Source organism: Stegodyphus dumicola, chromosome 2 (assembly GCF_044657685.1).
Source record: "Stegodyphus dumicola isolate Sdum_Otavi_A_Nest chromosome 2, ASM4465768v1".
Lineage (NCBI taxonomy): Eukaryota > Metazoa > Arthropoda > Arachnida > Araneae > Eresidae > Stegodyphus > Stegodyphus dumicola.
The window spans coordinates 101,283,280-101,298,021 of NC_140769.1; the positions used below are offsets into that span (position 1 = coordinate 101,283,280).

The 14,742-nt window shown below is 32.9% G+C and overlaps 1 protein-coding gene across 1 annotated transcript in view; it reads right to left on the reverse strand.

Moving 5' to 3' along the window:
• Window positions 1–14,742, reverse strand: part of LOC118202583 (transmembrane protein 39A) — a 99,122-nt gene that overhangs the window by 40,074 nt on the left and 44,306 nt on the right. The gene's annotated exons all lie outside the window — the stretch shown is intronic.

Sequence of the window (14,742 nt, forward strand, 5' to 3'; positions counted from 1 at the left end):
CTATCTTGTTTACCTACTGAATACCTCTGGCTGTCTTAAATTTTAAAAGAAAAAGGGTGTTTGTATCTTCTTGATTTACTAAAATAATAAATTCATAAATGATATGCACTATTTAGTCAAATTCAAATCAATAACTAAAAGCATCCATAACTAAGATGAAATACAATATAATTATAAAAATATATAATAATGAAATAAAGTCTAATATTAAAATTAAACAATATAATATAGTATTCATAATATAAGGGAAATTATTTAGAGATTTCCAAATAAGTTGACCATTTATAAGATAAAATTTCAGGATATTGTCTTTATATCATTTAAAAAATCAATTTCATTTTTAAGTTAAAACTCCATATTTAGTAAGCATATTAAAACAAATCACATGCAAAAAATTTGCGAAGTTATGGTAAAACATCTTTCTAAACTTTTGCCATTTAAGGAAACAGATGGCTTGTTGACATTTACATTTCAGGAAATTCCTTGCATTAAAACCTTTTGAATAATATATAAAATGCACCTGTATACAATTTTATAAACTATATCATTACACATGAAATGAAAGTGCCTGCTTCTTTGCATTTTTTATGTTGATTGTGCAAACATATTTATAACTAATATAAATATATATTTTTAATTATTATTAAGAAATATTTATAACCTAATAAAGTGAATAATATGAAGAAATTGATCAGTCTCTACAATTAAAGCATGGAATCACTGATAAATATGAGCAAGGTGTGCATATAATTGACTTAGCAGTAACAGCATAGTACTTCTATAATATGTATGAAGTAAAAAAAAAAAAAAAAAAAAAAAAAAAAGAGATAAAAGCACCAATCAAAGGCATTAAAAAGAATGATGGCATGTTTTTAATATCAAAACAGTGGGTTTCAATAAATGAAAAGATGGGAAACTACTTACTGTGTGGCTGAAAGAAATTAGCTCAAAGGAGATACTGCGAATGAAGCAATCATCTGAAGAGTGGTATAAGTTATATACATTAATTTGTTGGAGATGACTCCAAGTTCTTCAGACAATGAATCTGAAGAGACATTCCAGGCAAGTTGTGGCTGGTTTGAAAAGTTTAAAAGCTGAACTGGAATTCACTCTGTTGTCAGGCATGTGAAGCAGCAAATTCAGATAGGAAGGCAGCACAGAATTTCCTCAGAATATTTGCGGGACTGATAGAAGCTGAAGGGTACATTCCCAGTATTTATTTCTTTACATTATCTTTTATATGTTTTCACTCTGTTTCATAAAGTATTCAGTACTTACGTATTATCCTGTCAATTGTGAAAGTTGACGGAAATCCCATCAAAGTTGAGGCAATTATTCCGGAGGAATTTTAAAGGAATTAATGTAACTTTATTAAATAAAAACCAGTATTCAATTTGCAACCTTTTTAGGAGTTGTGCTTCCTAAAAAGTCTTGTTGATTCCTACTATTTTGCTAGGCCTTCCAATTTTATTAGAAGTTATTTTTAGAACAGTCTTTTTCAAACTTCCCCCCCCCCATAATAAACCTTAAATTTCTGATGCCCTCTATTTAACATATATGTATACAATCTCCTTAACAATAAAACTGCCCCCTTTGGGGCAAGGGACATACGTTGGGAAACACAGCTTAGAACCTTATCAGTACAAACTTTCTGCAGGTAATTGTTCCAATATGTTACTGTTTTGCAGGCCATATTCAGCTGACTATATTGTGTTCATCAATACACACTTTTGTTAAGGTAGGTTAACTTTGAAACTAATCGACTGCCTCTGTTGTGTAGAAGTCGGATCTCAAATTTTAATATTTTTTTTCAAAATGCAGGGAAAAAATATCAATAACAGTCAATTTACATCCTTGTTCATAAAAACAAAAAGTGGCTTAATGAGAATCATTGATTACATCATCAAATGGAAGTGCAAATGCTATTAGTGTGCTATCCATAACTGGCACTAAATCATGCTGCTTGGTGACAGTGTAACAGTCAACAGGATGTAAGCACCAAGTTTTGATTAGTTTTCTTTAAAATACAATGCATTATTGTAAATTAAAAATAAAATATCAAATACATTGAAGTGCTTACTTAGGGAGCTGGAACAAATTAATGGTTTTGAATGCATTTCAGTGGGAAAAACTGTTTCAGGATACGATGTAAATCAGCTTACATGTTCGAGCATGGAACTAATTAAACGTGTATGCTGAAGAACCACTCTATTTCTCACTCAATACAGTGGCTTTTTAAAATCTGATGCTTATCTAATCTGATATCAATCTTGCAAATATGAAAATTGTTATTTTCATCTGTTTGATGATATTACTAAAATGAATATATAGAGCTATTCAAAATCATACAGAAAAAATAATTATCCAAAGAAGTTTGCAAAATATTAATAAATCATATGCCACATTTAAGAAGTTGTTGAAATGAGTCATCTTCAGCAAGAAATTACAGTTATACATTTTAAACTAGTTTGAAGCTTGAAAAAATATATCACAATACAGCCACTGTTGAAGGGTGTCAAGTTTGCCTTAATATATTCAAATATTCAAACAAATAAATTACTTCAAATCTACATTTACAAGAGAGAAAAGTGCTGCACATACAGTAAAGTTTATCTTTTCATTCTTCACCCTCCCATTTTGGAGATTTAAAGCAGTTAATTATGCAATTTAAAAAGGCCTCAGATACATGAACAATATACGGATTTCATAAAAGAATACCTTGAGCGGAGACATATGGAAAAAGTGCCTGAGAAAGAGATTTTTACTGAGTCTGTGTGTGAGGGTTTCAAGTCGTGTTGAAGGAATCAAGTCTTAAGTCCTTTTTGATGCTTCAGGCTAAAACATCATCAGGACTTTCATTAAATGACCTTTAGATGGTTCAGCCAAGAGTTCAACAAGGGCTGTTTCCAGTTCTTGAGTGGTTTAGAGCTCATAAAGCTGTGGTATGTTCCAATGTGGATTAAGTACTGTATCAAAACTCTTTTTTTCAATTATACTTTAGTCTGAATTATACATTACTGATGATGAAATTTTTAGTCATTAGCAAAATGCAAGCTATAAATTATATGAAATAAATAAAAATATCTGATACCTGTCATACTGGGAAGTTGCATCAGTTGCTCTATAAAGTTTCCAATCTTTTGTTATACACTTTGACTACATTAACTTCAATAATTTGAAATTTAGGGTGGAATGGTTGTTGAAACTAGAAATTTGAAGGTAAGCCAAAGTGAATATCGAAACATAGTATTCAAAATTGAATTTTCAATATTTCTTTTTTGAGGGGTGTGTCCTTTTAGTTTTGTCTTACTGAAACTTGACTATATTTGGTTTGATTCGAGCTTTTTTCCATAAAAGAAAAAATTTTAGGCATGGTAAACATATTTTGTATTGTTTCAAATTAAATAAATAACCACCACCCCTTTTAAAAAAAAAACTCTTTAAGAGTTAGGCAGTTTTTATCAACTAATTGCCTAACTCTTAAAGTTATGTATTATAACTTTAAGAGTTAGGCAATTTATTGTATATCATCAATTAATAAAACTATATAAAATACAGTCAAAAGTCTTTAATCCGGACATCCATAATCCTGAATGATCTATAATCCGGATCTCAAAGCTACAAACTTTCTGCGCATGCATAGTTTCACATAATTTTGATTCATAATAATGCAGGTAGATATCAGCCAGGATGGGACTAAGAAGGCTTCTCATGGCTAATCCTTCAGTCTGCTTGCAATACTTATTTTGGAAAACAAAATGCGTTTGTTTCTTCCCAATTATCACTGTGCATTTTATCAAATCATGGAATTAGACTGGACATGGACATCCCCATTTCCTTTTCCACACAGATTTTTGCTCTATAGTTGCTTTTTTATTACAGCAACCGCTGTAAAACCAGATTCATATAAATATGACATTGAAAATGGAATTAAAATCCACTGAGCTTTATCACTTAGAAGGAAATATTCATCTTTTATTGAAATTCAAAATTCTGTCAATTCCATGCTGCCAGATTTTACTTTCAAACTGTTCTCGCAAGATAACTCGATTCTCTTCTTGCACAGAAGTAAATTCAGATGGAGCACCAATATTAAATGGATCTTGAATCCATTCAAACCAATCGAAATTTTCATTTTGAAAATTTTTATCAAATCGAATAATTAGCTGTGATAAATGGCCTTCAAACAATGTTTTTACATCTGGAAAAAGATCAAGTTAATTTTAAAAAAAGCCACAATATTAAAAAAACAATCTTTGCCAGCATCCTTATTCAATTTTCTTCACCATGAATTCACTCGAGTTTTATTTTACAAAAGCTGATATTCTTCCCATTGATTTCAAAAGGTGCATGTTTTTCCCAGTTTTACTAAAAAATCAGCATCAGCAAAATCTTCTATACCTTTGTATACTTCTTTTTTGAGGGAAAAAAAATTTCTCGCTGCAATTCAAAGGTACGTCATAAAACATTACCACAAGAAAGCCATCGTGCACTGCTGTAGTACAACAAAGACGAGTGTTCGTTTCCTATATCCTCACACAGGTTTTCAAAAAATCTTGCTTTAAAGGCCTCATCTAGCTGTGGATTTTAAAATGGCTCTGGGGGAAAAATGACACCTGAAAGTCGGTACACACAAACCTGAATCAAACAACATGATAAGCTTTGGCAAAAATACAAAGAAAAGTTCACGGTTTCTTTTTTAAGTCGGCTGAGAAGGTGGTCAATTTATTTTAGTTATATCTTCAGTTTGCAAGTGTTCTGGCACCACATATGCTAGATGAGTCCAAGCATTGTCATCTATTAGCAAATGCTATGAGCCAATAGCAGCCATAAACTTGAGGTTCCAATAGCTTTTCTACATATATCTGAATGGTTACAGAGTCTCTTTCAAAGATATGCAGCTCAGTGCATCCATTTATTTTGATTCCTTCCCAAACAATTATACTGCATTCATGGAATATTTCACAGGCAAGGCAAGTTGTGCATTCCTTTCTCTCTCCAGGTCAAAACACATCTAGAATCACTGTTCAAACTATATATGAACTCATCAGCAAACAATACTCAAGCCCAGTTATTTGGGCTCCATTGAACATGATGACGGCACCAGTTTATACAAACCCGTCTAGAAGCTGGAGTGAGCGAGATACAAACCACTTATTTTCTCGCATACGTTCCACCTCAATAAACCTTTACACAGCAATAGAATGGCTAATTTGAGTTCCTGTGGCAACTTTAAAGGTCTAAAACCACATTTTTTGTAGTCATTTTGTGGTTTCTCTGAGCCGACAATGACAGAAATGTCTTCAGATGCAATTATTGTTCTTGATTGCCATTGAAAGGTTGTCTATCAACTACTCCAATCCTTATAAAGCAACTCCAAACTCCTGATATAATACCTTTGAGGGATATTCAAATCTTGGGTGAGCACCACTTTTCATGTTCACTTAAATGATGCCTTTGCGATTAAATGCCTTTAAGATTAAATATTCACTTAAATGATGCCTGTAGAATACTAATCACTCTCAGAAACCACATTCACTTTAAATAATACTACAGACTGGAGTTCTAACAAGCGTCCATTGTACACCACATTATCCATCACTGAATTTGCATATTTCCAGCACTAACATAACATATGCGCGGAAGTGAAATTTTGTATTCAATTGTAGCTAGTTAACATAAATAACTACAATATTAGGCATTGGTTGCAAGATTAACACTTACTAAGCAATTTGTTTTCTCATTATCCTTCAATTTTGATGACCAATGTAGATGTTCTGAAAGGAAATTTAAGCTTTAATGATCGTAATTTGTCTTTAAGCTAGAACTAGCCGTAGTCATGATGAAAAGATAAAAATTATAATATAATGAATACAGGAAAGTTTTGAAAGATTTAATAAACAGTTTTAAAATATAGCTCAAGTTAATGAACACAGATTATACAAAAGCAGTATAATGCACCCCACTAAATTAATGGCAAAATTTTGTTCCTTAGCCTTCACTGGAATGAAATTTATGATGGAGAATTAAAAGCATATTTTAGATTAACACCTTAAACTAAACCAACATTTTGCCTTTTACTTTATGTATTTAGATGATTGTGAAAACATTTTATAAACTGATAAGATTTTGTAATACACATGAAACAATCTAAAATGGGATCAAAAATTGAATATTTAAAGAAAATACCTTATTTTTTTTTAATTTTAAAAGCTATCTTTATAAAAGTTATAAATGTTCATTATATTGCAACAGCAAATTAACATAAATTTAAAAAATATTGCAAAAATTGGTAAAATTTGTATCTGTCTCATTAATGTTAGTTTCAGTTAAAAAAAATCTGATGCATACCCACAAGACTTCCTTGTACGGAATATTAAATGATACAAATTTTTTGTGGCATTTCATTTAAACTCTAGTGATATACATCTCATTCAATTAATTCAGCTCTTAATTCATGGCCAGGCAAAACTACATAAAATATCTTCATTAAAAATTGAAAAATATAAAACATGAAATACAGTTAAAACAAATAAAAGTTTCTATGCAAAAACAAACAATTCGGTCAGTGGGCAAGAAGGCACATTTTTTTGGTGCACAAAACTGAAAGTTTACTTTTAGTCCCATTCGGCAGAAAGACACAGAAGGTATAGAAACTGACTTAATTCACTATTCTGCTAAGTTTCAAATGTACACAAATATGGTTGCTATGGTAAACAAAAATTAGGATTAGCCATACTTAAGACTCTTTAAATTGCTGATAATTCTACAACTATTGCATGTAGATTAAATAACGGATAAAAACCTTAACTGGAAGATAAGAACAACATAATTCAATCATTTTTAAAGCAAAAAGGGCACAATTTACCAACATATAAGACTAAAAAAAATTTGACCTCAAGAAGCCAAGTAGCAGAGTGGGGGAAGAAGAGAGTATATACACACATATATATATAACATATATATATATATACACATATATATACAGTCAAATACCGAAAATATGCCGACCTGAAATCTGCCAACTCCTGAAATCCATGTTGCGTCTCAAAATATAAACATTCAGTTTATAGGTTCCGGAAACTACAACATTGAGTACGAAATATCGAAGCAAAAATACTTACCGAATAACAACGTCATAATTACTGAATAATAATGAGTCATAACAGAAATATCAAATTATTGACATCATGATAAAAGTTTTTTCCCCTCTAATCTGCACCGAGGTAAAAAAGCAGACGATTAACTCAACTCTTCTTTCAAGTTCACGATTCACATTGTTATATTTTCCGAGCTTTGTTATTTCACGAGATTATTTAGTGCTGCCTTTTTGTTTTTATCCGTATATTTTCTAGTTAAATTAGGATTATTTTAAATTTCAGCCCTTTTTAATACATTTACAAATAAGAAACGCACTCATGATTATACTGCTTGCAACACTGAAAAACGTAAACACGTTGCATTAAGGGTAATGCAAAAAGTGCAAATTCTGCAAAAGCTGTATACAGGTGCTACTCCTCGGTTTATAGCAGAATCATATGGAATTGCGATACGATTGTGTATGATATACGTAAAAATAAAGAAAAGCTGTTGAAATTTTACAGTAACAGTGATTCTAACACCAGAATCCAAAATCGGAAATCTTTGCATGGGGCGAAATCGGCAAACCTCAATGCTGTGTATATATAATACAATATAATCTATTTATATATGTAAAATTAATTTAATGCATATATTATGTTATTGCAATAATGTATATAACAATTTAATAAATTTATCTAATATGCCTTATTTATTTTGCAATTTTAGTCTGAATATTATGAGTTATCTTTTCTATCCTGAAATTCGCAAAATCCTAAAATCTGCACAACCTCTGGTCCCAAGCTTTGTGGATTTCTGGACTTTTACTGTATTTACATACTTTTGATGCAGCTGATTGCAACCAAAAAGAGAGGTGCACAACTATATGTTATAGCATTCCTATATACAAAATTTCAACGTTCAAAGGTACTCATTTTTTAGTTATGCGAGATACATACAGACATCATGAAAAAAATCTCTTCTGAATTCATTTTAAATCTTTTTTTGCAACCTATTTTGAGAAAAAGAGTCCTTTATTCTGTTCTTATGTAGAGATGCCACACAGATACATCATTAAATTACATTCGATAGCGGTCAAAATGGATACTTTTATTGAAATGTGATACCCAGAAATTTTCGTGATTACAATGCTTCCTTTACTTTGTATAAAAAAATGGTAATTTATTACATTAGTAAGATACTTATATGCCTAATACATTATCATTTCTAAACATTTTTCACAAACTTGTTATGTTGTGTAGCGAATTTAATTTAATTAAGTGATTCATAAAAATCAAAATTTTAATTTGTAATTATTCAAAATTTGAGCTACACAAGTTTGGTTATATTCTTTTTTGGCTTATTAATTCTAGTGTAATATATTTTGGCTTTCCGAGTTTACGCGAACTGCGTCTTCAATCTTGTACACGCAAACAATGGATTTAGGTGAATTTTTTTCACGTAATAAACTCAGATTTTCATGTCAAAAATTAATTTGATTTCTTAGTATTTAATATCATTAGTTGCAGAAAATTAGCTCCTTAATTTGACATAACTTTCGTTTTTCTAACTTTAATTGCATTTCAGTTATGAGCTTTAATTAGTAGATTTTTCTTCGTTTGCTTATGATTTCGTTAAAGGGGGATGAAATGCCCTCTTTCCGGTTGAAAAGTCACTTTTTGCGAGTTTCAGCATTCTTTCGTTGGGACCGCTTGCAGGGTTGTTGAAATTCCTATTTCCCCTTCCCCAAGGTGGGGTTATTTTGGCGACATAGAATTTCCGTTGAGGTTTCAAAGTAGCGGATTTGGCGAGTTTGCTTACATGAGGGAATGCTGTTGTTCCAACTATTTGCTGTTGTTCGAACTATTTTAACTTTTGGCGAAGAGTGGGTTGTGCCAACTTGGCAGTCCAGCGTCCTCTCTTTTAACAGGTTGTTTTGGGGGACGAGCACACTTTTTGACAAGTCTTCTGCTTTTTTTTAATTCCTTTCTGATGCTGTACGCGACGGCAGCAGATTATGCCGAGGAAATGATATTCTTACCCGATAGAGTTACGGGCCTCTGCGCCGGCCCTGGTTTACGGGTATCTTTGTCTCCACCTAATTCTTCGTTGCATCAGTTTTTTTTTTTTTTTTTGTGTATGCGTTTGTGTATTTATATTTATGTTCTCAAGAAATATAATGCTGAAAATTGTCGTCTAGAAAGATATCTCTACCTAGTTCTCTACCATAGAAATGCTTCATTAGCTTCTTGTTTCCTCCGACAGTAGTTTTGTTTTATTTGGTTGGTCAACACCCGCTGCTTCTATGAACTTAGAAGTCGGACTCGCTTTTTCCACCGACAGATTCCTGAGCTGAAATTTTTCTCCTTGCTGACAGCTGTTGTCTCCAAGTCCTGGACTGTATTTCAACCATCCTGCAATTATGGGAACTTCCTTGTTCATCCTCTATCAAATAGAAAACCTTCTCGGCTCCCGTGATAACCTCCATATAATCGACGAACACCTTTCCTGCAACTTGCTGCCGGCTTTACTCCTGAGCTTCAAGGGACAATTTTTCTTCATATGGTTCGATTTTGCCTGCTACTCAGAAACTGCTTGCCTGTTGTCCAGATAAGTTTTTTTTCCCGGTTAGATAAATGATATAGAATTCTGCAGTTAAATGATTGAATTAATTTGATGTGTTGAGCATTAAATTTTTTTTTTTGTAGTTGACCAAGTTAACCTAACTCTATAGAAATCATTTTTGTGTGTCGATTAAGTAAAGTATTAAATTGACTAAGGATTTAATTTTTTTTTATTATTGTAACTTAACTGAATTGTAAAGGAAAAATAAGTTCTTCATAAAATTATGTAATTCAACTTTGGAGTGCCTGCTTGGTGAGGATTGATGTGTAATATCTTTGTTTGAGCCTCTCTGCTACTCTCAGAGATTAACTTTGTTGGTAGGATCGTAATAGCGTAAATACTTAACATTTATCCGATTAAACTATACTTTAAGAAAAAAAAAAGGAGTAAATAGGAAATTATTATGTGCAATAGCAGTATCATAACTGATGTGATTGAGTGCAGTAGTACGCAATATATTTTTGTATTGATTATTCTGTGTGAAGTATTTAATTTTTTTTTTTTTTTGGAAAGTGTAACTTGTTAAATTATTTTTTTTTTAATTTTCCCCCCCCTCCCCGGGGAGGGTATTGTTCTTAAATTTATAGTATAATTTTTCTTTTGGTATGTTTTACCTATTGTTGCAATATTAAATTTAATAATAACTACAAGGATGTTATACATAAAAAGAAAAGTAATTACTCAGAAATGTTGGATGTGTGAAACAATGGTACAACTTCTGTTGAATATATTTAAATTTTTTAACTAATGGATATATCAGTCAATTGCTTTAATAGTTAAATAAATAAGTTTTTCTAGATCATTCAATGGTTAAATTTATTTTGTGTGTTCATGATTTTTACCAGTCTTTTTACTCAAATGGATTTTAAGGGTTAATCCGGAATAAACACAACGCAAATATTTTCAACTTTATTGTTACTAGTATTTTTCTGTGGTAAGAGTATTTCTGGTGTTATGGTCAATTAGTAGGGTACCTTTTGGTAACTTAGGAAAATTTAAAGGGTAAATTCAAAAACACCGTAACATTTTTGGTGCCGTGACCCTTCGAACCAAACTTAGCACTTTACAATTTTTGTTGTGCTGTGTTTTTTGCACCATTTTTGGCTTGCTCTTATAGTTGAACTTAATTTTGACTTGAGACTGGTGATTGTCATGTGTACTATTGCATATTTATGTGAAAGTTTTCTTCCACATGTCTAGGCTTTTTACTGAAACCCTACTCATTAGTTAGTTACAGTGACAGGCCTATACAGTGGTCGTATTACTGTGCTTATTTTATACTTATTGTTTGAGGTTGCATACCAGATATGTACTACTGATACACATTTGGACTTTGAAACTATTTTATCCAAACACAAACATTTTCACGCAGTACCTGTTTACTTAAGTATTTTCTTTTTGTGCAAAATTTTGTATTGCATTTTTACATATTGATTTTGAGGATTAGTGTTTCACTATTTTTGCAACTGTATGTTTGCAACATAAGGTTAAAAGGCACGCGTGTTAATCACACATTGGGATATATCCCTACTCTTTGTGCTGGCAATTGCTGATTGCAGTTTAAAATGCCAAAGAAAGTGTCATAACGAGCAGCCAGAGCGGCTAGTAATAGTGCAATAGACTGGGAGGAGAGTCAAGAAGTAATGGCTCTATCAGTTTTTGGTTCTGATCCTCTGGATTCTGTTCCTCTGTTCTCAGGTGCAGACAAGGGAATTAGTCTGAATGACTTCTTAGATAGGATTGATCTCATTGCCACTCGTGGGTTTTGACAGATGACGACAAGTTAACAGTGATCAGAGTCAAGGTGGCAGGTGAGGCTGCTGAATTAATTAGGAATAATCCTAGGTTAAAGAAAGAAGCCAGTCTTGACTATGTCGTGAAAGCATTGAAAGAGAGGTTCATTTCAGTACACAATTTGCACTCTAACATCCGTACTCTTATTCAGGCTTTTCAGAAACCACACGAGTCAGTGCGACAATTTGCAGCACGTATAGAGGCTCTTTCGTACAAAACTGTACCAGTGGAAAGAAGCAGTGACCCTGCAGCAGAAGCACAGAGGCAGGATTTACTTCTGTCAGTGTTTATCGAAGGATTGCAGTTGCATTTGCGACGCTTGTTGCTGCCACAGAATCACAAAACTTTTGCATCTGCTAAACAGCATGCAATTATTGAGGAAGACATGTGGGCTAAGAGCCATGCTAGTAGTGATTTTGCAACAGCTGAGGTTAGAGCAGTGAATGCTGCTAAGCCAGCAGTCGAGAAGTCAGTTACAGCACCATCAGTAACCAACTCAGAGCTCACTACAGGTATTAAGATGCAGCAGGAAAATATAGCTCAGCTTACAAAAATGATGGGCTCTCTCCAAACGCAGGTGCAGAGTTTAATATCACAAGGTACTCGTTCAAGACCCATACAGCCTCGTTGTTACAGATGCAACAGAATAGGGCATGTTAGCAGGGACTGCTATGCGAATATTGTGCCTAATCAGCACTCTAGACAGGGTCAACAGAGATTTAGAAATAACCAAACAGCCAGGAGACATCCTAATAACACCACACCAGCTGTTTCAGGTACTCCAAATACCACAAGTGTGGCTACAAATGCTTTGAATCCCCAAGCACCAAGTTTTAATTTAAATTCAGGGTGGGGAGAAACCAGTCTCCGTTTCGTCTCCTAAAACCCTTTTGGAGGTACCATTGGTTTTTACAGTATCCACTAGTGAGGCATCTTTGCCTATTGTTGAGGGATCTATTTTGGGGAATAAAGTAAAGTTTTTATTGGACTCAGGGGCAACTGTAAACATCATAGAAGCTAAATACATTAAATGTTTTGGAAATAAAATCTCATTGGATTCATGTAACATACATTTAAAGGGTATTGCTGCAGAAAAAGTAAAAATAAATAAGAAAATGAATTTAACAATAGAATTTCAACAACAATATTTTGAAACAGAATTTTTAATTACTGACACACCTCTTTCGTCTCAGTATGGTGCTTTATTAGGGACTAAATTTCTTGCAGACAACAATATGCATTTGGATTTCTCCACTTCTCAACTCTTAGGATCAAATGTAATTCTTAAATGGAATCTAAGTCAGCCTAGTGCTATGAATAGTAATGTTTTCTCAACTTCAGTTTCTCAGTCATTTTGTTACTCTGTAACCAAACATAAATTACCACCTTTTTCTGAAAATATCATTAAGCTCACTGCTCCTTCTGAAAATTTTACTACTGATACTGTCTTAATTGAACCTTTAAGAGAACATGCTCAAAGTCAATTTTCCATAGCCAGGTTAGTTAATCAGACTTCTTCATCTACCGAATTTTATGTCAAAATTGCAAATTTTTCACCGAATACACTACATCTCAATGAAGGAATGAAATTGGCCAGTGCCCAACCTGTGAATGTCATCACACATAACTATGAACTTGTAAACAATACCACCATAGAAACAGGTGAGGATTTTGAGTCTTGGGGTGGTGAATTTGATCTTACACATTTACCTGAGCAGCAACAACAACATTTATCACACCTTCTCAATCAGTATAGTAACATCTTTGCTGCCTCAGTCACTGAGTTAACAGGGTGTGACACCATCTTACACAACATCAACTTGCGTGATAATATTCCTGTTAGGCAAAAGACTTACAAAGTACCTTACCATCTCAGGGATGAATTAGATAGAGAGGTGGCAGAGATGCTTGAAGCCAACATCATTCAAGAAAATGACAGCCCTTACAGTTCTCCTGTTTTATTTGTTAAGAAAGCGGATAACACCTACCGTTTAGTCACTGACTTCCACAAGATGAATGAGAAAACGATAGAAGACAGTTTTCCTCTGCCTTCCATGATTGAATTGAAAGAACAGTTAGGAGATTCGAATTATTTTTCCACGCTTGATTTAACTTCAGGGTTTTTCCAGATGAAAATTCATCCTGATGACACCTTCAAAAGTGGTTTCTCGACTCCTTCTGGGCACTATGAGTGGTTACGAACACCTTTTGGCATGCGAAATGCTCCTAGTTCCTTTCAAAGGTTGATGTCTATAGTTTTGGCCAATCTTTCACCATTAAAAATAGGGATTTACATTGATGATATTGTCATTGCTTCTAAAACTTTTGATGAACATTTGGAAAAATTGAAGTTAGTTTTTGATAGACTAAAACAGCATAATTTAAAACTTAAACCTTCTAAATGTCATTTCCTGAAAGAACAAATTACGTATTTGGGATATAAAGTTACCAAGGGTATTATACAGCCTGATGATAAAAATTTAAAGACCATTCAGAGTTTTATTGCACCTAAAAATAGGAAAGAAGTTAGGCGATTTTTAGGCCTTATTGGCTTTTACAGAAGGTTCATTTCAAATTTTTCCCAAAAGGCACTTCCCTTTAACTCAGCTCACTAAAGATAAAGTTCCATTTTATTGGTCACATGAAGCTCAGCATGCCTTTGATATTCTAAAAGCTGAACTTCTGAATGAACCCATTTTGGCTTTACCTAATTTTCTTAAACCTTTTTCCTTGTGTACAGATGCTTCTAATTATGCACTGGGTGCTGTCTTGTGTCAAGAAGATTCTAACGGTTTCCAACATCCAATTTGTTATGCTAGTAGAAAATTAAAAGGTCCTGAAACACGTTATAGTACTGTAGAGAGGGAAATTTTGGCAGTTGTTTGGGCCACAGCACATTTTAGACAATATCTTCTTGGTAAACCATTTACAGTATATTCTGATCAAGCTTCATTATCTCATGTTTTAAAACTTAAAGATCCCACTTCTAGAATTGCACATTGGATTATGGGTTTATCCCAGTTTGATTATAAGATTATTCACAAACCAGGTAGATTAAATTTAACAGCAGACTATTTATCTAGAGCAGTAAATGTTACACAGTTAATTCAAACTTCCATTACTCCTGAATTGTTCGAATTATTCAAAAAAGAACAAGCTTCTGATCCTTCTTGCCAACAGATTGTAAATGATCTTACGAATAATAAGTCTCCTACACCTAATTCTCAGATATTTTTTGTAAAG